This window comes from Anarrhichthys ocellatus, unplaced genomic scaffold (genome assembly GCF_004355925.1).
Source record: "Anarrhichthys ocellatus isolate YVR2014 unplaced genomic scaffold, GSC_Weel_1.0 scaffold62, whole genome shotgun sequence".
In the NCBI taxonomy this organism is placed as follows: Eukaryota; Metazoa; Chordata; class Actinopteri; order Perciformes; family Anarhichadidae; genus Anarrhichthys; species Anarrhichthys ocellatus.
In genome coordinates, this window is record NW_022280092.1 from 2,081,353 (window position 1) to 2,106,642 (window position 25,290).

General features: G+C 40.9%; 1 protein-coding gene across 2 annotated transcripts in view; it reads right to left on the reverse strand.

Moving 5' to 3' along the window:
- The window catches only part of elfn2b (extracellular leucine-rich repeat and fibronectin type III domain containing 2b), a 58,783-nt gene that overhangs the window by 23,185 nt on the left and 10,308 nt on the right, over positions 1-25,290 (reverse strand). The window contains exon 2 of one of the 2 annotated variants that reach the window (XM_031872101.1): positions 17,962-18,185. The gene's annotated coding sequence lies outside the window, so the exon portion shown is untranslated. Of the gene's footprint in view, positions 1-17,961; positions 25,210-25,290 lie in introns of those variants that run through there. The other variant, XM_031872102.1, reaches the window with a different exon arrangement.

The window sequence follows — 25,290 nt, forward strand, 5'->3', positions numbered from 1 at the left end:
GAGAGAGAGAGAGAGAGAGAGAGAGAGAGAGAGAGAGAGAGAGAGAGGAGGTAATGAAGAAATTACATAACAGTGTAAAATACCGTTGATCGCGTCATTCCCTGTCCTTCCCTGACGGTGCTCCTTATGTGTCACAGTGACCTGCAGATTTCTAGTATCATCACATCACATCAGACAGGCAAAGCAGGTCGGCCGACAAAATACAAAAGCGGATGGATGGATGGACGAACAGATGTACAGATAGATAGATGGTTCTTCATTGTTTGTGTTTTTCAACATCAGCTCAGTGTCTAAGAATCTGAAATGTAATGATGTTAATGCTAAATAAATGCTAGCATTGATTGAATTAATGGTGTTCTTTGATACGGTGTATTGACAAAATATTGCACCTTTTTTTTTATATATTATATATAAATACCATTTTTATTATTATTGACTTAAATAAGGACCAGAATGCCGAATAAACCAGCTGTTCTAATAAGACCAGAGTGAAACAACAGAATCCCTCATGACACATTCCTATGACAAAAAGATTTAGTCCCTGCTGTGACGTCTTGCAGGGAGCAGCTGAGGTGGTACTCGGGGTCATTCATTAGTGCCGTGGTTGGTGGTTAAGTCCCCGTCTCTTCCTGTTAGCGCTGTTGGTGGTGAAGGCGAATAGAGGGAGGAGCCAATGCTTAACCTCACGCTTCCTTAAGTTACAGTTAAATCTGCAAATGTGACTATCACTGTGTGATACCTCGATGGAGTAAATGACTCAGTCATCATTCCTGGATGTTGCCAGTTTTGTTTTTTTCTTCTAATTTTTCATTGCTGAAGGATAAACAGTAGTAGAGGATCGTGCATCTCATAAGAACTGAGTCACTGTAAATAAAACGTTGGCAAAAGCTCAATGAAGAAGATGAATCCATCACGTTTCCACAATTTTTGCCAACAATTACATCTCTTTTTTAGACCTGACTCTAAGAGACACTATTTCCTCTATAGATGATTTTGCTCCCCTTGCCTATTTGCAATGATGCCTGAATGGAAAGCAGGCAAATTAACAGGCGAATGAAAAGCCACAAAAGCAATATAATGACAGCAAAACCAAAGTAAGCATCATATCCTCGATACTGCATCATCGTTACATGTTTGATCATTTTCAACTTTATCTAATAAAACGGTGCGCTTGATTTAAGAACCCTGTATGAAGTCTTTAATTGAAAATTAAAAGATAACAGACTAATCTTTCGTTTCCGAGCTGTTATCCACTGACACCCTCGACACCACAGTGCACTGCTAACTTTGTGGTCCATTGTGTTCACAGCTACATGCCCTTGGACATTATCAACTCCTGGGACTTGGTTAAGGTCTTCCTACTTGGTTTTTACGTGTTAAGAACATCACATGCTAACATGTTGATCCATCAGTATTGTAAAATATCAACCGTCAACAGAGAGTTATGAATGAGATGGGAATGTGGCAGGACATAATGAGGGAGGAAATGGAGGCAGAGGAAAGGGGAGAAACGGGGACATGGGAACTGAGGAATGGGGCTGAGAAAGAACAAAGAGCTCGACATCAGATATAAGACGAGCTGTGACAGATCATGTTATTAAACCCTCCCTTGCCTGTTAAATCTCAGAGACAGGGAATGTGTGCGAGAGAAAGAGTGGGTGAGAATTAAAGATAGCAAGAAAGAACTTTCTGGACTGGGGTTGAGAACATCGGCCCTCAAAAAGCCAGAAAAGATAAAAAGGTTACATAAAACAAATAGGTATACCTGCAGAGGTACACAAGCAAAAGATGGAGTAGAAAGACAGAAGAGGGAGGGAGAGAGGTGAGGACAAGAGTATGTGGGGAGGGAGAGATGAGAGAGAGATTTGTGGGTTTTGTTCACTCATCTTCTCGCTCATGGCAATGACTAAACTCTGTCTCTTTCTTTGTTTGATTCTGTTAAAAGGCTTACACCACAGACAAAAGGGGGCAAGGCAGACAAGGAGAGAAAAAGCAGCATAGAGTTGAAGTGATGAAGTGAGAGGAATGGAGGATGGGGAGACTGAGGATAAAGACAGAGCGAGCAAGGTTAGAGGAAGAAGACAGAAGAGATCATAGAAGAAGACTTATTCTAAGTAAGCGCTGATAAACAACACAGAAGACAATGCTGAAAGGAGAAAGAGACAGAGAGAGGAAGGAAAAGAGGGAGGACATATTTAGACAAACGAATGCAAGAGAGAGAAAAATACAGATATGAACAGGCTAAGAGGAGCAATAGATCTTTAGAGAGATCCAGACATGAGGGTGGAGCATTGCAATTGCATCCGAGCAAAACTGATTGCAGGAGGTGTGTTGGCCCTTTTAGATGTTTCACCACCGGGCCGATACTAGTGACAGCTCATTGCAAAGTCACACAAACAGGTTGATGTAGCACCACACACACACACACACACACACACACACACACGTGTTTGGAGAAGGAGGGAATTATAACTCATTTTTCATATGTTCATGTGAAGGGTGGAGGGTGTTGGGAAATGAAACACACACACACACACACACACACACACACACCACTATCTCATTTCCTTCTATCTAACTCCAAAAGAAAAGTTTCTCAACACACACACTTATAAAGACTTACACACATGCACAGTAGGCTTCTAATGGGCTTTCCCCAGCTTATAGCCACCACTCAACAGAATTCTCACGTTGACCTTATAAATCCTCCAGGGTGTGCAGCTGTGGACCGCTGACCTGTTTGGACTCAGAGGTCTACAGTCATTTCAGCATGTTTTAATCATGAAGGATTCGGTTACGGTGCGGTGCCTGTCTCTTCCTGTCAATGCTCTGTGATCCCGTTGAGGTTCTTGAGTGTCATCATCAGTTAACCGGGGTTAAGTAATTTGTGTCATAATGAACACACCTGCCATAACCAGCTCCATGTGCATACCAAAACCCCCAGATGACATACTAGAAACTAATCTGCCGCTACTTCAGTGGGATACTTTGAATATTTTGCTGAACCCATAACTCTTCCAGCAGCTGAACATGTCGGGAACAGCCGCTCCATTTGTCATCCAAAATGTAGGACACAAGATATATAAATTAAAAGTGAAGAGTACTTTGCATCGCAGCTACCTCTTGAAAGGTTACCTATGCCATCTTTCTCTCCTAAAACTAGATTCCCTGCTCGCTCTTCCTCCTGCTGTCTCCCCCCGATGTCCCCGAAGCACAACCTCCTGTGGTGAAGTGTATTATCTCACACTGGGAGTTTTAACTAAGTGCCACTTCTCCAAATTAACATTCTTAAAACGATGACATTTGTCAAACACAATTGCAGTCCTTGGGAGATGGCAGGCATGGAATGGAACGAGACCAGAATTAGATGCGTCTGATAGTCCGCATGCATCAGTGCTCTTTCACTACCAGCCTCCCTCCCCAAGGAACAACAAGCAGTGCTTCGTTTGCTCTCTCATGTCAAGAGCCAAGATTGTTAAACACCTTATACACAGCAAATCCCAACCATAGTAAAGTTATGTTTCACTTAACCATATCCTATTGTAACAACATGTACTTACTAGTTTTGAAGTACATGATTGCAGGTGTACCAGTTAAAGATTAATAGTATCCCTCCCTGGATGCATGCATGTCACACAACTGATGTGACAGAAGAACTGAATGCAAGTTAAGCTATAAATATTTATGACAACAAAAGTAAATCACGACGTATTGTCATGCTGCCTTGTCATAGCATACAGTCGATCAAATACACAACAATGTCGTGGAATTTGGAAACGGATATATGACAGGATGCACGTGCTTAGTGTATGTGCTGTACAATCTGCCACTGAAACAGAGAGCTGACATTTTCCCACTGCATCTCTTGACACGTTGTCTGGCTGGGGCACCACCTGTTGCTAAGTTGAAAGGGTGTGTTTCCTGGTGTGACACTGGAGGGATCCGTCAGCACAACCCCAAATCCAAGCCCTGGCTATACAGTGCAAACAATAGTAATGCATGTAAAGCTCTGTATGGCAGCGCTTTCTCTTAACTTGTGAGGTAAATGAAGTGTGGATGTCTGAGGTAAAACAATCTGTTCCTGCATCAAAGCACATTTAAACATTATTGAAAGATTGTCTGAGTCAGTGGTTTTCTATATATATATTTATTTCCCTTATTTATTTAGTTAAACTGAATAGTTGTTGCTTCAACTTTTGTTTACATACCATAACATATTTGATGTCTTTTTTTAAATATATTTGTATTAATATGCACATGTCCACATCGTGAAATACTGCACATCTCGCGTATATGGCCTTATAGTGTAGAAAAACACACACATTGGGATTTCTACTAGCCATCATCTTGTCTTGTCCTGCTGGAGTCAGTAAATCCACATTTGGCAACTAGTGTGTTGAAACCTTCAATAACTGTCAATCAGCACACGCTTTATAAGCCGTAATATCTTTTAAGTGTAATTTTCCTATTCATCATTATGACATGCATAAGTGAAATCAATTAGTAAATGCTAACCTCCTGTGAAAATAAATGACAGATGAAGATGTGTCTACACAGAAGTTGTCCTTTTTGACAACCCCCATCTAGCAGCCATTAGAGAACCTGCAGTCGATGCTTTCTTACCATGAGGTACCTGAGTGTAAGACCATGGCACTTTTGTGCTACTATTGTTTCTGCAAAATGTGGCCTTTTTTTAAACAGAGAACAAATTGCTATTAACTCATGCACTTAATGCTTTTGCATGAAGACAACAAAGACGACTAAGACAATGCTGATTGCCCCTTCAGTACTTCAGTTTGTGTCTGAAATATCCCTCCCTGCTGGAAAGACCGAGCCAGAGGCAATCGGAGTAAATTGCAAGGGATTTAACGATGGTCTTGTGTGTATGTATTTATTATTGCAATGTCTCAAATTTAGGATAGCAACATGACAAAAGTGATGCTTCAAAAATAAGTAAAATATGATCCAATAATTGCAACTCATCCCTGACACACAGCATCTCAAATGTGAGCAATAAACTGACGGGAGGATGATGAAAACTAAAGAGCACATTGTTCAATGTGTATTTCTCTGCCTGCTATTGTCACATCAGATACAAATGATACACAGTGTGTGCAAAGTAAGTTCTGCTCATAAAAACACATCCTGCACATTTACACACACACACACAGAAGGGTACACTTTGTTTCTGAGATGAGCGAGTGGATGTCTTAATAAACTCACTGCTTCTCAGCTGGACACACACACACACACACTCACACACACACACACACACACACATCCATACATTCAGTACAGTCAACATTACAAGCTGCCCAGAAACACTGCACCAGATATCAGGCCTATGTGTGTGTGTGTGTGTGAATACAATAGGAGTACGTAAGAGTAGTTCTTTTCTTTTCTTCATGTGATTAAGTATTATGGCAGTCTCAGAAAAAATACAGTGTAAGAATCTGAGACAGAATGAAGAACTTTTAAATACAGTGCCAGAGCAGTATGCACCCCCCTGTCCTGGCACCAACGTCTGGGTTAAGAACTTCCAAAACTTGACCCGTGACTACATCCATAAGATTTATCACCTCTCTCACTGCAGACTTGTGTTCGTCACTCCTCGGGTCTCCCAGTACAACTTCCCTCCAGTATTTTACACTCACACTCCCTCTCTCTTCCACTCAGACCACTCTCCATCCTTCCTCACTTCCCCTCTTAGCCCTGCAACCCGCACCTCAATTGATGCTCTCCCCTTTCAGTCATTCTCTCACTACATCCCGATTGCTTCCTTCCTTACTGTGGGTGCTCCCCTCTGAACCGGGACACTTTCGTCTCCCACTTGAAAGCAAACTCTGCTTAGGTCTGATGCAAAAAGCCCAACATGAGGCTTCTACTCAAGAATGGCACTTCATTGAAATTGTATTCTGCCAAAAATGCCTAAACGTATGGCAAATTACAAATGATCTGTGTTAAACTTTGAGACTTTTCCTCAAATTTCCTTTCATAAATTGCAAGCAAACTAGTGTTGCAAGGTATACCGATACTAGTACCCATTTTTTTAGTGCTCTTACTTGAAGAATGAGTTTTAATAAGCACTCTAACAAATGTCATTTTGAGTTGCAACTTGTTTTTTTCTTTGACTTGCAGTTCAGCTTTCTCAAATTTCTTTTGCCAGTCAAAAGTTACATTTATGGAACAGTCTTCCGAGACAGCCAGTCACAAAAATGGGGGAGGGCGAAAGAAAGTGTGAGGGTGAGAGGCAACTATACTCTATCGGCGGGTGTCGAGATTAAATAACGATTACAAGTGGATGGAAGATAGTCTGCCTTGTGTCACTGAGGTGGTGAGGTCAGATAGCGAGAGGTGGGTCGTGGGTGAGGCAGGAGGTAGAAAATAAGCAGTGAAAGACAAGTAGTGCAGGATGAAAGACCTGGCCTCAAGAAACCAGGAGAAGAACACAGTGGGAAGAAAATTTGGGAAATGAGTTTGTGATTAGCAGGGAAAAGTGCTAGAAGAAAGAGAGAGAGAGTGGCGGAGAAAGTGAGAAAGAGATAAAGAGGGGGAGAAACAGGGAGGGAGGAGAAGAGACAGGGAGAGCATGAGATGCCACAGAACAATGTTGAGGAAAGTAAACAGCTGTTTTTGAGTTGGAGACAGATAACAAAGACAAGTCTCATTATGGCTCATATTGTCCTCTAGGCTGCTTTAGAACCTTTTGAAGCTGTCATCATCAGTTTAACTGCTATCCTCCTCTCTCTCTCTCTCTCTCTCTCTCTCTCTCTCTCTCTCCCTCTCTCTCACACCTTTCTGACAGCTTGGCGAGGGCAAGACTATGCTCCCGTAATTATGTCTGGCTTTTTTTTCTGTCTCTGTTTTCTACCTGACACCCTCCAGCCGGCCACAGCAGGAGATCCAATTTAAAAAAACAGGGCTGGTACCCCAGAATGGTAATAATGTCTAGCACCCACTCTGTGGTGATGTACACGTTGATGGGTTTGAGTAAACACATAGTGGAGAGTTCGCAATCATCTGTCTGACTGTCTGTCTATTAGAGATGTGCAGAATGGCTCTGCTGTCATCCAAATTGTCATGTAAGCCCAAACAATTTAAAGTCCCACATTGTCTACCAGTAGTCTATGCTGCTTTTTAGACTATGACTGTCGATTATTGATGTGTTTTGTTTGTTTTCGTTTGCTTTTAGTAATTGTAAACGTTTCCATGTGCGCAGTACTGTCACTGAAGCAAGCAAAAATAAGTTTTGCTATCATCTATCTATCTATCTTTCTCTCTCTCTAGCCATCCATCCATCCATCCTTCTATCTAGTTGTTCCTGCCCACTCTTTCTCTACCTCTGCCCGTGGGCGACAGTGTTTCTTCCCTGTGATGATACGTGCATGTAGGCATATCAGCATATGGCCTGTGATCGTACAGAAACAGAAGCTGGTTGGAAGAACAATGTCGTTAGTTGCGAGAACAATGGTTTCACACGCCGCAGTGATCGCTGCCACATTCTCACGCTTTTTGAAGCCAAGTGGGCACACACACACACATCCCAATTTCAGAAAAAGCACACAGTAACGACAAGAGGCACATTTGGTGTAATTAATGTGGTTGAATTTCTCTACTTTTCATATATAACAAACATGTCCAGGGTTGACTGCCATGGTAAAAAAAAAACACATAACATTTTGACCAGTACGGCTCACAGGACGACAAAACAACTTTTCATTTTGGTGGCTTCAGCCAATTTACTGACACAATAAGCATGACATGTTTTGGGTGAGTTACTTTTTACAGACATGCAACAGAGTGCATTTTCATGTATGTATGTAATCAGGTTAAAATTGTTGAATGCTTTGTATCTCTATCTTTTTATCAATCCAGCTACATTTTTGAGTGGAAGTAACCTTTAGGGCTTTACATCTATTCACCAGAGTGCAGTTTGTGCTAAGCAGCTCACAGGTCGCTCTCCTTCTAGGCTACCTAGATAAGATAACCCTGACATGCTTCCCAAGTTTAAATTTACACAGGGCTAGGTCTCAGACGACACACTGTTCCTCATTTAGTGCTCCAGTTTTCATCTTCTTGGCAATGTGTGTCCCCACCACACACAAACTACGGCCCACTAATAACTTCCTAAAACTACTCTAAAAATACAGTATATCCACACTTTATACTAGCACATTTGCTTATTTGAGTAGAAAGCTGCAGCAGAGAGTGACACGACAAAGAGCACAGAGCAAAAGGTTGAAAGAAAAATGCGGCATCGCTTCGGAGCCGAGCTGAAATCAGTAAGACGACGCACCTCAGTTGAGTTCTTCACAGAGCTCACCACGTACTTGTCACCATCTCTAAATCTGGTAATGTGTACACTGAGTCGCGTGTTTGTTCACTGAGCCCACCAATACAGCAGTGCTGGGTCTGGTATTATTGAAGGTGCGGCAAGTCTCAGCCGTAATCCATCACAGAAATAACGCGGAACAGACTCATTAGTACTGTTATGCATGTAGCACTGTACTGTACAGTGAAGGAATCTTGCTTGTACAGTTGCTAGTGCTTTGAGTTGGTGCAGTGAGACGTGACTGTTATTACGCCCAAGAGTGCTTGGAGAAAGTGAAGACCTCGTTGAAACAGAAGAGGCTTTAATAGCCAGTTTTCATCTGATCCCTAGAGGGAGTTTTGCTATCACGGATGCCGTTGGTCCGAACAGTCCTGCAACTCGGACGTGTATGCAGGCTTTAGTGGACGAATAATATGGTCATAATCTCTGAGCATACACCCCCATCCCCCACCCACCTCCCCCTTTCTCTGAGAATAGTGAATATTAAAGACAACATGGACCTAGCAATATCATGGCACTCATAAAATATACACAGAAACACACATGTGCCATTCCCTGCTGCGAGAAGTATCTGCCCATGAAAAAACACACACTCAAAGCAAAGCTTGGTGTGGATGCATAAACATCACAAAGGGAGGATTGTCTGAATGATGCTTCATTCTTTCTTTAATCATACGTCTCGTTATTCCTCTGCTTCAACCTCTGACTGTCGGTTATAATATATATTTTTTGGCAGAACTGCTGTTTTATAGCAGCTGCTTGTGGATTAGGTTTTTGCAAGCATACTGATCTGATTACAGCATTAGATAGGTCAGCTTATGCAACATGTATGGCTCGCTACATATGGGGGATGTCTCTTTCTCTCTCATGCTCTCCTGCTGTTTCTTCTCCTGTGTTCTCCCACTCTCTTGGTGTGTTGGCTTCATACCATATGGATTATATGACCAAATTGTAATGAGTTATTTTAAAGGTCTAAAGCAACAACAAACCACATTGTCCTATTGTAAAGCATTGTTTAACAAAGGAAGATTGAATATGTACTTTTAAAGATATTATGTCTGCTCTCTTTTACCCTGTCAACTAGAAAACGTTCTGTGTTCATCTGGTGGAGAGCTGGGCCGTAATGTGAACGTCAGCGTAGATTAGCATGAATAAAATGAGGCTCATGCAGCGTCCTATTCTTCCCTCAGACAAATACACACTTCTTTCTTCCCTGAAGCTTATATTGTCCATTTGTCATGAACAAGGATCCCTGCTATCAAAGCAACCATGTCTCTTTGTGTTTTATTTTACTTGTCTCCGATTGTCCCCATTTTCCCTCCTTTTGTTACACAATTTCTCTCTAATTGAGGGTGGTACACAGACAATGTGTGTGTGTGTGTGTGTGTGCGTGTGTGTGTGTGTGTGGACTGTATGTGTACGTTTATGAGTATAATAGTTGGTGTCAACTACAGCAACCACTGTTGCACTGAAGTTAAAGTCAGTACACACATTGTCAGTGTCCTGAGGATAAACTGTCTTTCTCTTCTGCAGAAATATAATTGCAATAACAATTGCAGTTGTAGTTCCTCTTTAGTTATTTTTTCTGTCATTGGCACTCTGACACAAAGAGGGGCACATCAGGACTACAATTTATAAATACAGTCTAAATAATAATCCTGAGAAATGGGATCTACAATTAAGTGAGTAAAATGAATAGTATAAATAAATACGAATATATATAAAACACTTAAACGGATACATCGACCGTTTTCTAGACTAAACAAGTTATGTTTGTAGTAATATGGAGTAATATTGTATGGAGCGTGGTCCATGACAAACACAAAGAACGGCGTTGCACATGCTCGGTAAGGGCAGCTGGTGAAGTATAAGCATCGATGTAAACTCACTGTTGGAGGGTTTTAAAACTCACTTGGTTTGGCCACTAATATGTCGGACCCTCAGAGCGAAAGCACAAATGGAGTGGTAGTCGGTTGGGAGAGGGTGTAGGGACTGGATTGGAATCGGGCAAAGGTTTGTTACTTTGTTCCTCCTCTTCCGCCACATTCCCACTTCCTCAGAGACTATTGCCATTTTCCTTTCATCCACCAGATGTCCTCAGACTTTCCGTCCTTTCCCCATCACCTGACTGCCACACTCATCTACGCACCTGCATCTCATTGCATCGCTCACTACACACCGTTCCACTTTCTTTGTTCCTAGTCTTCATTGCCATATGGAGGGTTTTTTAATGTGGTGCCGCCTTTTGGACTCTCCGCTTGTAAGCTAATTATGGCATTAAATCATTGTACTGCTCAAGGCTGCCTGTCTCTTTTTTCGGTCTTTCCCCTGCTCCCATTACCAACCCTGACACAAGGTACTGATAATTACTTCAAGGTAGCAGCTTTATTAGCTAACAGACCCGACATGTCGATTAAACACTACAAAGAGTGGAAAGAAAGAATGAGGGAGGATGTCGGGAGCCAGAAGAATATGAGGCAACGTTAAAAAGTTGAGTTGAGTCCTGTGATGTAGGAATACGTCGCGGGATGGGATGAAATTACACAGAGACGTCTATAAATACAGAGAGAGCAGCAAATGGATTGGAAAGAACTGAGAAAGCGACAAGAGACATACTTACAGATTGTATATTTTTACCTTCTCTCTGGCAGCGAGACTCAAAGCTTGAGCTCAGTAATGGTGCAAATCTTGTATAAAAAGGAGGAAAGGGTAAGTGATGTAACCTAATGTAAGCAGGATTAGTAAATGCTGGACACAGGTGCTGTGGACACAGGTGCTGGACACGGGCACACTGACTTCCACAGTAACACCACAAAAAAGGAGTAGAAGAGGCAGGAACACATGCAGCGAGAGATACAGATATGAGAGTAAGTGAGAGAGTGAGACAAGGATGAATAGAAAGAAGCTATTAAGTATTCATTTGTTTATCTTTATCTTTGGCTATATGCAGGCTAACAGCAAGTGAGAAAGGGAGCCAGTGCCCAAGTTGAAGACAGAGGTTCAGACTAGAGAGGTGTAGATGGATAGATTTGTGTCTAAGTAAGAATGTCTTCCTTTTCTGTTCTCTGTCTCGTTCTCCTTCCATCCTGTTGAATGTTAATCAAAGCTGTGTGTAAACTAAATGACCATAAATGAGAGAGGAGAGGAACATGAGAAGAGGACATGAGTGGATGTTTCACACTGCAGGCCTCATTACAATACAAAAAGTTTACCACACAGGCAGCGAGAAAAGTCCTGATTTACATGCAGGCCTCTGCTAACGTCTAATAATATCACCAGGTCACTGCTATTTTTACCGTTTATTCATACTCGCCATGACACAGTAGTTATACAAGGGTAGCCAAAGCATGGGCGTACACAGCAAATATTGTGCAAATATTGTGCGCTTATGACTAATCGGTGAGAATTTAAAATCCAAATATTTGGACTGATAGTGACTCTGAACACAACATCATCCAATTCATCAGAATCAGTAGGATTATGTCACCTGGAAGCATCAATGTGCACACCAATACACATGCTCATGTACTGCTCACAAACAGATGGAGCACATAAACTCCTACGCTGAGGTTTGGGTTACTCGATACAGGCTTGGGCTGTCAAGATACTGTGAAACAAGCACTTATTGTGGAAGTAAATTGCCTGATAATATTGCATTGCAGCCTATTTAGTGGATGCCATCTGCAGCGTAATCTCTCAGTACTGGACCAATTTCAAAAATTGTTGTCCCCATTAGCCATTTAGAGACAAAAACATTATAAAAAAGTCCAGGTTGAAAAGTACCGAAGTCATCCTTAAAGGAGGATATACTGTAAATCTGCGTATGCAAATTATATGGTGCACAAAAAACTGTGAATCACCACTCAGGTAAGATAAACTGGGTATCAAAAAGGTAATTTGCAAGTGCCATTTTGGTTCCCAGCTGCCTGAAATGTGTTTTGCAAATTTAGTGGTGGCAATCGAATCTAAACCTAGCGGCAGTAACCTTTTATCCAGCTGCTTTTCCAAGACAAAAAACACCCAAAAAGGACAATTTGCAGCCTCTTTGACATCTGAGATAATGGGAAAAGCTAAGAATTATAAGCGGTGGATGTCAGTCTCTCTCAAGCACACACACACACACACAATCAGTTCCGGACTGATCTCCCCTCACACACATATATAAATACATGCACACAAAGCCTAGTTGTCAGACACACACACACACACACACACACACACACACACACACACACACACAGGCAGACATAAACATATTCAAAGTCTCAGTTCTAGGCTACCACCTGATCGATAATCCCATAATTGCTAAAAAGGCTTTTTTATATGTTCTGATTGAGTTTGGAGGGAGGAGGCATGGTTCATAATTAAAGCAGGGTTTGCTAGATTGATGGTTACATGGGGTGGATCAGAATGTAAGCAGACACTTGAATTGTGGCACATGTGAAAACATTACTGACTTTAAGTATTCATCCCATCCTAAGCCTTTCGTCTCTTCCTCTGTCCCCCTCGCTTGATCCATTCCTCTTCTCAACAACAGCATGTCTTTCCCTTCCTTACAGTGTGGTGAAGATGTGTGTGCATCAGTATGGGCCAATACAAGCCCAGTTTCAATGAGAACAAACATAACCTTGACCTAAACTGAAATGTACTGATCTCAAAGCAGAGTCGGAACAGCTGGCTTTAGTTCCACATGTATAAAGACGAGGGCCGTCCCCAATACCATTTTTGGGTTGTGTATGTAGGTCATAGAATACACCAACAGGCCTGTATCAATCTCTTTCACATGTAATGCAAGCATATGTGCACTTACACACACACAGAGAGCGGGGGGGGGAGAACCTCCTTGTCTCTACCAGCGTCAGTAACCTCTCAACCTTCAGTCAGTCAGTAAGAGAAACAGATCTCAGTACAACTGCTAATTTTCTTTTTTGTTTTTTAATAAACACTGCCGTTGCATTTTTACACGCAGAGCATCCTGTTGCGGACATGGGGCTTTAGCCTTGGTAGGCTTGTGCGTTAAAAACAAAGAACAAACAAAAAATGATGCATTCCGGTACTGATTTGGACGTAGATTACCATGGCAACAGTCAAAGCTTCAAAGCATTCGGGCCAGACTTAAATATAGACCTTGACAGCCGCGACAAAGACACGCAATCCTGCACACAACCAAACTCCTGTTTGTGATGATGGACAAACATTAAATCAAGTGAATTTCCCTCAAAACACACACAACATGGAAAAACATATACTTTCAATACTGCGAGGAAGCTATTTCACCCTGTCGAAAATTGGTTTCAAAGTGCCTTTAATCAAAGAATGCAGCTTTGATTATTGACTGAATGGTAAATTGTGGTTATATTGAATTCTTACGAGAATAAATGTAAAGGGTGAGCACTGTGTGCTACACTGTGTCGCAGTGCAACAGTCCCCTCAGGCTGTTGCTGTCACAGGCTGGTCCTCATTGGCATTCACGCCGCTGGCAATCACAAGACTGTGTAACTGCTGTGTGAATTGCCAGTTTCAGGTACTTGTTTGCTAAGTTTGGCACCATGGGTTCAGCCATACAGAACATGGAACATACAACGCCACTGAAAGCTAGCAACTCCTTAGCAAAACATCAGCGTCATTTCAGTTAGTTTTCAGTGCACACACATACTATGAAATTGTACAAGTGCAAGGATGAAGATAAGCTTTTTTATCATTAGATGGATATCAAACTGGACTCATTATTAATGGCAATATCTGGAAGACACCATCACCTAACATGGTAATACCGAATCCTTTTTTCATCATATCAATATATCCCTCACTGTGTCCTTTCCGTCCGTACAGACATTTCTGTTTCTGACAATGTTGCCACCAATAGCACCTTCAACAATTGAGAAGCCTGCAAACCTTGTTCCCTGTCTCCTCCACTCCCTGCCTTGTTAGTGGAAAGTGGGCCCATTCTCTCCAAGAAACAATACTGCATAAAACATCTGACACATGCCGATGAACGGCTGCGGTATCCCAGGAGCACAGCCAACACGTGACTGGAAGGAGCCGTATGCAAACACCTGAAGCGTTAAGCGAATTTTAACAACACTGTTAATGGCTTTGAGATCTTAGAGTGACGGGCTTAATGTCTCCCTCAATCTCATCAAGTAAGTCAATAATTGCCTCCTTTAATAGTCTATAACGGTTAATAGTTTCTCTGTTGGTTCACTGAAACAATGTTAATGTCTAAATATTCTCCGCTCGGCGCTCCTGGAATGATGTCAGTGCCTATAGCTCCCTGCAATCATTATTACTTCAACTAATAATGGTAATTTTACACTGCATGCATTATGTCTCCTTAATACCCCCTGTACCAGCTTAGAGGGGTAGCTTTTAAATGTAATTGCTTTGAGAATTTAACCGTGATTTTTCTGAAACGCACTCACCCTTTCAGAAAGGTTTGGTTTCAAAATATTTAGTCTTCAAATGCACGCTAATTTGTTTTCTTAAATAAACAAGAAAGCAAAGGATGTATTTGCGTCACGATGTACTGGACAGTGCGATCCAGTGCATTTCCACCCACTGTTGTTGGTTTGTGAGTCAGAAGCTGTTTTATGTTGCGCTGTTAGGTACACAAAGGCGTCAGAAAGCTGTATTTGTTCTCCTGACAGGCTCAAAAAGCCCTATACAGTAGAGGGCCCTCTGAGGCCCTTTGAGGCTTCTATACCTGTCTGGAGCAAAACAATTTAAAATGACTGACTAACTGATAGTGCCATCCTCAGAGGGTTTCACGAGTGGGCGAAAAGGCCTTCAGACATTAAAGGAAAGTGGATTTATTCAAATAAGCAGTTGTATCACTGCCGGATGTACCATACAGTTCACATTTTCACAGGGTCACAGTTACTGATTCAACAGGTCACAGCTGATTATATAGGAAACACGTAACCACCTGGCATCACACATGAAGTATCATATTTACTAAGGGACTAACATCTGATTTCTTTATCTATGTGTACACATTACAGAGTATTATATATACGGTAATATGTGTACACATTACAGAGCTTCCAGTTTAAATGCTTGTTTTATGTCCGTCTCCTTGGATGAGGCTTTCCTGAGATCTCTATCATATTACTGCATTTTGTGTATTGAATTATAAGGGTTTGGCTTTTGGTTTTCCTTTTCAGCTTTTAAGGACTATGCGGTTCTGAACAAAGGCTAGCATATTAGCCCTTAGGGAACTCTGATTACTTCCAAAAGCTGATGTAACGAAGGGGCCATTCTTGTATTCGCTGCTGGGGATTCTTTTCAAAGAAGGAAGAACGAGCTATTCTCTGTGATTCGAGGGTTTCCTCATGAGGAGACAACACTGGGTCCAAGCTCAGAGTCACTGGTGGTGCATGTGAGGACACAAGTCATGCTACTCAATATGCCAACATGTGTCCTCGAGAGAGGGATCGAGGCATTTAAGAAAATGAGGCATCCTGGCCTGGGAGCCGTCTTTTTAAAGAGACGTCAGTTAAACATCACTGGCACTGCTGCATCGGCTCTCCATTGTTTTGTTATAGTCTACCACTGTATTTAATTAGATGAGCATAACTGTGTTCATGACAACTTATATATTTATTATCTATTCAATTCACAACCATAATGTGACAAAACTTTGGAAGCAATTTTATGTTTTTCATGGCATGCAGAGCAAAAAGAATGAAGATGCAGGATGTCAGAACAATGGAAAACATTTGTAATTAAGGATCTAAAATGCACTCCTCGCTCTTGTTGAGTAATGGGGCTCAGCAGGCCGACATGCTGCTTCACCAGAAACATCTCCAAATAATTCCAGAGTTTATTTTAATAACATCTTAGCTCTGATACTAAGTTAAATAAGTTTGCCTTGATCTTGGCCCTGGAAAGAAATAATGGATCATCCCTTCAATCGTGGATCTACAATCCAATCACCAATCAGCACAAGCCTGATAAACGCTTTATTTTGTATTCTTTGTCTAAGCCTAGACTTCTCTTTGTTTCCATGTATTTACTTTTTCAACTAAGCCCTTACCCTGTTGATGCCTTATTTTGATATTTTGACGCACAAATATGTTTGTGTTCTGAATCAGATGCCCTTAAGTGAACGCTACATTTGAACAATATTTTGTATTCTTATAACAAAGTATCAATACTTGTTTATACTTCTTGAACAATATAAAATACAAATTCTTGGGTATGGTATTCTTGGTTTGAGTTTTGTTTTCCTTTGGTGTGGATTAAACAACATGCTATTGTCAGGGACACTGACGACAATAATAACAATAATAAGAACCACAATAAGAACAAGAAGGAAGTTGAGTTCGCTCTGATTTCCTCAGCGCCGGCACAGGCCGGGATAGAGCGGAGACGCAATAATTACAACAATTACTTCTTTTACTCTATCTCTGCCTGACACACACAGCACACTCACATGTGCACACAGGCAGAGTTTAATAGCTGTGTAAAGAGAAGTACTGTCAGCACTAATGACAGTGTTGCCAGTAAAATAATTGCAATAAAAGCAGGGGAGATGACATAATATATACCTGTGAAGACACTAACTAATGCTTTCACTACAGTGCTTAACTGTACACCAAAAGCTTCACACATACTCGTGCACTGCACATACACTTGTGTGAAGTCATGTCCATGACACATGCATGCAAACAGACACATGCGGACTCACTAGAATATTCAGGCTATTGTTAAAGCAGAGCACATGTGTTGTAAACAGTGAGGTGTCAATTTCTGTCGATGGATGTGCGTTAGATTATATCATCGCTGTGTGTGTGCGTGTGTGTGTGTGTGTGTGTGACACTACAGGTAGAGAAAGGTCAGACATACACAAACATGTGGTGACTGACTCAAAGAAACTGATTTGAAGCCATCAGGAGTTAGTGTTAATGAAAAACTCTAAGAAACCTCATCTTACAGCTTTCGGCAATTGCCAATTATTGAGACCAGTGACTCTAACAAAACTTTTGACGAGGTATGCTGAACCATAAACACATTGCCTGCTTTACGCTGAGTTTAAATTCTCAAACACACTTGATGTAAGTAACTACACAGAGTTATCTACATTAGACACGTCATTCACAGCTAAAACCAAAGTGTGGTTTGCTAACACGCATCATTGAAATACCACACTTGCACCCAGAATGCACTTGCAGAAACACCTGTATCCAATTAGACCTTAGAGATCACAGCTCCAACACTGTAAGTAGGATTTAGGTTTGCTCTTTGCTGTGCACAACAATGGAGACCGATTTTGGAGAGAGAGTTGGAGGACTGTAATTACAACATCCTGTATTTTATTCACAGTGCATTACAGTAACTATGCGTGTGTCGTCTTCAGTTAAAGTAATTGTGTCTTATACTGGTATGAGCATTGGAAATAAAAAATATTATAAGTATTATAAGTTAGGGTTAGGGTTAGTGATGCAGAAAGTACAATTATTAGAAGAGGTTATATAGTTTTAAATGAAGTGTTTGCGTAAGATATTTTGTGTTTTGTGTATACGTTTTTGTTTTTGTGTGTAGAGCTTCGAAAAAGTGGGTCTCGTTTTTGAAACAGTAATATGCAATAAGAAAAAAAAAATGATAATAAAACAAAAATAATCTCTAACCTGTTGCCTCTCTTTGTTGCCTCCTCTCACTCTTCAGCTTTCTTTATCCGGACACAAGAGTGCTCCTTTCTGGCCACTCTGCTGTGCTGTGTGTCCTCTATGAAAGCCTTCTGATGAGGGAAGCTGCTTCTGATACAAGCAGCTGGTTCTTTTGCTCTTCTTGTACTTGGCTCAGGTCCTCTGTGGTTCTGCCGGCGCTACAGGAGACCAAACGGGGCCTGCGGCTGAAATTAAGAAAAATACAAATAAAAAGATGAAAAACTAGAAGAATTTAACATCACTGGGAATTTTGCAATCAAAATAAATGATCATTCCTTATTGTTTCATTTGCATTTGTAATTCATGAAGAGTTAATGGCTAAAATAAATGCTCATGTACAGTCGCTTACTTCATTAAACTGACAAGCAATTTGTTCATTACCTCCATTTACATTAACAAACCAATCTGAGTTTTGGCAATCATGCTAATAATAACGTTTAAAATGTTGCCTAAATGTCTTCCGTATATTTAGTGTTCAAAAGGAAAACCTTCTGGTAAAATAGATCTAGAGACACATTAAAAAATAACTGTAAATAATGCATCACTCAGCACTACAGGATTTCAAAATAATAATAAAAAAATGCTATGTGGAGGAAAATACTTGAGTTGAGACTACAGTCAGACGGAGAGAAAAAGGTGAGAGAATAAGAACGGAGAGAAGATTTTCAGAAGCATACTGATTCTTCGCTGCATCAACACTGTGAAGAGAAACATGAGAAATAATACTGCTGCTATGTATCTTCCTATCTACCTCTCTATCTATCTATCTATGCCTTTCACCAGTCTATTTGTTACTCTTGCTCCATTTGTCCTCTTTTCTTTTTCTCACACTTACTTTCTCTCTCTATACATTTCAGCTGCTGCGGTTCACTTGAATTAACGTCACCAGAGCAGACAAGCGGGAAGACAATAATGATGATAATAATGGCTGATGATGCATCAGAAGGTATGGTGACAGATAGTTTATAAGTGCTACTATATATAATGAGATGTTACCTATCTTCCCGTTTCAGTCGCGGAGCAGGACACCTGTCACATCACACCTCAAGCCGTCAGTACACAACATACTGCCTGCCGAAGAATAATTTGTGCAAATAACTGTCAAAGAAACTGACATACATGGCTCCCTTTTCTATCTCTCTCTCTCTCTCTCTCTCTCTCTCTCTGCCTCTCTTTATCTGTCTATTTCCCTCTTGTTCTCTCTCCTTTCAGCGCATTCACCCTCTCCCTGACACACACACACACAAGCACAGGCATACCCACGCAGACAGCCTAAATCAGTTAGGGTGAGCCTGGCCGAGCGTGACATCTCATTTTCAGCAGTAATACTGGGCCGGTCCTGCTGCTCCCTCACAAGTTAAATGGAGAAAGAGCGCTGCATTACACTTGATCATGACTTGGCACAGTAAGTAGACATATGCGTGTGAGAAGCAAGAGCGCACGCCTCATGAAAACACACACACACACACACACACACACACACACACCAAGGAAAACACACATCATATGAGCGTTCACTCACGGGCAAACTATACTAACAAGTGACACGAGCGCACACTCGGAGCATGTTTTGCGTGCACCCTGCAGACACTAAAACAAACACATGCGCTTCTATGGCAGACACACAAGAGTTCAAGCTTACTACTGACACAGATTAGAAGTGTCTCCCCAGTGTGCTCTGTCACAACAGAAACAAGCTGAAACTAAAATATTCTAGACTAAGAGAAGACGCACAGAACCAGACCTCATTAAAAACTTGCATGTTTCAGTGTTGCATATTTGCTCAGCAAAATAACCTTCACGAGAATAAAAGCACTGATCAAATTGGAGCAAACTTGAGGCCTACTTGTTTGTGGTGTTCACATTATTTTTTTCACCCCTACTTCATAATATGACTCTAAAAATATCATTAAAGAAAACAAATGTTATCTCATCTGTGACAGGGGTCAATATGGATTTCCTCGGGAAGTTTCGTCTTAAAGGACCGTACTAGGGCTGTCAGAATGGACATTGCCCAAATGTACTGCAAATTCACACTTGAACCATTTAAATTTTTTTTAAATCCAAGAGTTTTCCTCTGAGGTTACCCTCAGGTCAAACTGTCATATTTCCATCCAAGATGTTGAAATGTAATTGTCAGATTTATTTTCAATCTGATGGGGATATTTGCGCTCCCTGAAGAATGAAGTCTCGCATTTTAGGCGAACCCTGTGACCTTTAACTGTCGAGGCAACAAATCCCATCTGTGCACAGGAGGTCTGATCTGAATCTGCCAAGAAATTAAAGAGCAAATTGATGCACTCCAGAGAATAAAACCTTTAGACTGTGGACACTCCAAGTGACTCCATTGTATTTTGTTACCACATGGCCTTGCCTGAAGCGACGTAGTCAGGACAAACTTCAATTGTAACCCTACTCATTCTGTTCAACAGTCACACAAAATGCTTGATATTTGTCGTCTTTTTTATCACAGTGATGATCACTGTCTATATACTGTATACATACTGTATATATTTGTATAGATTTTTTTTCAACTGAAATTAAGCACTTTAATGTTTAGTATATGTCAAAGAAGGGGGGACTGGCAGACTGGACAAAGAGAAAGTACTCTGGACTTCATTCTAACTGCAGTTCAGAGCAGCAATTAGAGAGGAAATGAATGTCAGAGCCAACCCAGCAAAGCATCATTTACAGTAAAACGATCTTTAAACATTCATTCCTGTACTTTGCATGACTGTCACAACTACTGTATTAAATAACCCGTATAGTGATTGGTTGAATATTCAGCCTGTCAGAGCCATTTACTGAAACATTTGAATGTGTGTTCAGGTTGGTTTCGGTTGTCCCTAACGGCTCTGTGCCTCTCTGACATCTTTATCTTTAAATCCCACATACTGCTCACTTCAGCAGTCTCACACAGAGTGACACAAGCATTCTGCATATATATACAAAGGCATCTCTCTCACAGCATGGAATATAATTTGAGTGTTATGGAGAAAGGAAGAAGTAATTAGAGAAGAGGACCCAGCACCATGGATGATCAGTTCAAATCTAAAATGGACACTAGTATGCTCCAGGCCGGGCCTGCTGTTACATAAGGCGAGCATTATTCCCTGTAGACGGGTGCACAGTGGTCATTACACTTAATTCTTATCAGCATTACTTCAGGTGTGCAATGTGCCTCACTATTCCATGACTATGAAGAAATCATGAAATGTTAAGGCCTTTCCCCCGTTGCTTTGGCGTGTTCAAAATCTTGTGAGTAATATTATGAGTCTGCAGTCAGCTGTATGCTCTGAGCCGCTTACATCTGCTATGCTTTGCCGCACTTGTGTTACTAATTTCAGACAAATCATTTCTTGAGCATGAGAAAGTCTTGACTTCTCCATCTGTATCTTAGCATGCAAACATCTCTTAATTATCTTGACAGAGTGCATGAAGATATGACGCATTGCATCCAGATGCAAGCTTGGATCTCACTGTATATTATCTCGTGGTGGGTTGAAAGAGCAGTGAAAGATACCTAATTATGCCTGAAATGCTTCCACTTTGCTGCATACAAAGTTATATTCTAATCTGTACTCAACAGGCAAATAATGTAGCAGGAAATCTCCTTTACACATGAATAAATAACAACATCAGGCAGTTGTGTGGTGTTCATCTGGATTCCCATTTGTAATTTGATTATGCAAACATCCAATTGTAATGCCTCATCCTGCATGATCTTTGTGAGATCATCAGGACAAGAAGGCAGTTCACAAAGAATTTGAAACATTCTGTTATACTTATTTTTACTGCATGCTATGAAGCACACTCTATGCCAACATACAGTTTCCTGTTCGGCCTAACAGAATCAATATTTGTAATGATGCTCTTAGCAAACTTATGTTATCAAATTGATATGTTTGGTTCAACCTAAGCTCTGTAAACAGATTCTGACAGAGCAGACTTTGGTGCAGGCGGAACGCATTGGCCGAAATGCAAGCTTTTTATTATCTTAACATTAGCTTATTGGCTATTTGTGAAATAATCCAGCCACCAGAGAGTTATCGGTCATTTGACCAATAGCCATTGACTTCTGAGATTGAGTTCAACCAGAAGTGCACTCCATCCACTCAACACACCTTATAAAATAGCAGTCGCTTCTATGTGTGCATGCTCATAACCAGGCGCTATGGGGCGAAAACAGTCAACACTATTCAATTGTTTTAATAAACCCTCTGTAAAGACATTGAGGCCGCCAACGAAGACAAAGGTTTCTCAATCTGAGGAGAGCAGGTGTGTGATTCGAGAACCAAGGTGATGTCACAAAGTCTTAGAAAGCAGGTGGGCCAAGTGAGCTAACGGTGGAGAAGGAGCGCCCATCTGGTAAATGTGTCACTGCTCGCTTCACAAAACTCACTTTGTATACGAGACAGTCAGTTGAAATGAGGCCAGTTTCATTAAAAATAAATTATGAATAAACAGTCTGCATTACTGTTTTCAATTATCACCAGAAGAACAGCATACCAAGACACCGCAACATTGCTGTAATTCACCAACACAGCTAAATTAGCCTATTCCAATTACGTATTTATTATTTGGGAGGAGGGAGCTGGTAAACTGACAGTATAAAAATAACTTTCTTGTGGTATAATGTCCATAAAGTGGGAGGACTGGAAAGGAGGGAGGACTGAAACTGAGGCTCCAACAAATACTGTCTATCTCCATTGCCCACCCATCTGTCTTTCCTTCAAGGCGCATGTGTCCTTAGCACTGCCAGGCAAAATCTGCCACCGATGCTCCTAACTGCAGAGCTGGAGGCTGGGTGAGACGGAAAGAGAGAGAGAGGGAAGAGAGAGCGAATAGGAAGACAAAAAGAGCATCAATGATAAAGATTAATCTGCCAAAAGATAACAAACTTCACATCGGAAACTGCTGCAGACAGATGTTTTTCATACTTTTTGCAGGCTTGTGTGTGTTGAAGTGTGCTTTTGCATGCATCTCTTCTTCCTCAAGGTAGTCTGCTGAATCATCAGTCTGATTCATAGAGACAGAGCACAACGCATCATATTGTGGACACCATGCCCAGCGGAGGAGAAAACAACCACCGCCACAATATGCAACCAAGGGCTGAAACACTAAGAAACGCCTGTGGCTAGCTAAAAATATTCGGTTTCAGCATTTCAAAGGAATATTTTAGCACCATATGTCTACCAAGGGTGCAGTTGATAACAATGATAGTGGTATAGGACAAATTAGCTGTTAGTAAGCTAATCTTTGCTATGTGTTAGCAGGCTACTGTAGCTAGCCAAGGCAATTGCAAACACATTACTGCATAGCTTTCTGATGTATCCACATTCCACTATAACACAAAGAGGAGTTCAGGAGCCTATAGAAACTTAATTCTGTTTTTTTTTTTACTCTGTTGGTAGTGCATCCCACCATCCAGCAGCTTTTAGGCATTTTTCTGGTGTTTGTTAGCAGACGAAAGTCCTTCACACAATACAAAGTCAATGGAGAGCAATGAATTGTTTCCCCCTCAGGTTTGATAAGTATATGGTTGTAAGTACATAAAAAAATAATGTATGTCTGTGTGGATGTTCTTGTATGTGTATCCATACATGTTTAATGTGGTTGGGCGAGCGTATTGCTGGAGTGTAATGCATGCTGGGATATGCCTTAGATAAATCTAGAACACAATGCAGCGTAGGGACATACACACACATGAAGATTTGTTTTTCCTGATGCTGGCATGTTTATGTTTATAGAACTTTTTGGAAGGCAAACAGCCCAAGTCTTACAAAGCTCTCCTCAGTGTGCTGCATAAATGAGTAGTAACCATTCATGTTGTCAGCTATGCCTGTGAACATAAACCAAAGGTTTTCTACCTCTCTAGGGGGGTGAATAACAAATCTCTGAGGGGTGGTGATGCTGTCAGGACAAGGTTCGATTGGTTTTTCTTTTATAATTTTATTTTCACCCCAAAAACAGAAAACAACAGTAAAATAAGGTCAGGGTCCGCTGTGCTATTATGACAGAAGCATCCACTTAGATGGCTAAGTATATTAGTGTTGGACATAATGTAATCGCCACAGCACATACTTTACTAATTCCTCAAAAGCAAAAGTAATTGGTTGCTCATTGCATTGCCGTCGTTAAGTGCCTTTAGAGAAATCCAGATCCTCCACACACCCACATACAGTATTCTGTATTTAACACGTGCAGAACTAGAAAACATGATATCATGGTTTAACAAGCAGCCAGCCTGCATTTTGACGGTATTTAACGGCAGCTATAGCTTAATGTTAGCCATGGTGACGGCACGCAGCTCTAAGTCTCACACTCACAGCGAAGACCACAGATTATTCCTGAATGACTGGTTATAAATGGCTGGGTAACAAGCTATAGCTAAGAGGACACATGTCATACATACATAAATGACAGATACCATAAGTCAAATCTTTTGGCAGAGACTAAGGGCCTCCCTTCACCTTCAGCCTCTGATGATGCAGCTAAACAATGGTTTTGTTTTGTCACAGTTCTTTACGTTGAAAATAATAATAGATGGATAATAATTTGGTAATAGCAAATAAATAATGTCAAGTAAAAGTTATTATTTTTTGGGGTTTAAGTTAATAGCATACATCGAAAAAAAAGAGAGATCTGATTGCAACCATTATATCAGTTATAGAGAGGAAATATTCATTGTTTTTATACTAAATTCAGGCAAAGAAGAATACATGTTTTGTTTTAGTCAGCTGTTTTCCACTTTACTCTGCTATCCATGCATTCACATCTGGAGATTGTGTGATATTTTCGGGGGATGTTGCATTAGAGAAATAATCTCTTATCTCTTTTGTCGCAGCTGAAACAATCGTGTAACAAAGGAATCTGTGGTTTAGTTTCCAAGTGTTGTGGCAAAATGACGAGAAGAGACGGCGAATTGAAGTTGCAACCAGCGGGAAGTGTTTTAATAAGCTCACGCCCAACATACAACGAGTTTAGCAAATCCGAACAAATCCAAAGTATTACTTTTCACAGATGACTTTTATAGTCAAACTTCACCCCCCTTTAAGCCAGTTTCCACCAATCAAACCAGTCCGTTGAACCAACAACAAAGCACATCTGGTCTCTTCATTATGTCATGTTCTCATGACTTCCGTTTGGCTCAACCTTTTGGCAGAACACACGATTCATGTACGGGAAATGTTTTGATACAAAATGGAGATATTTATTACAATTTGTCTGGCGCCCCCTGATCGCTTCCTAAGAATGTTTTTATGAACCAGAATGTGTTTTACATTACAC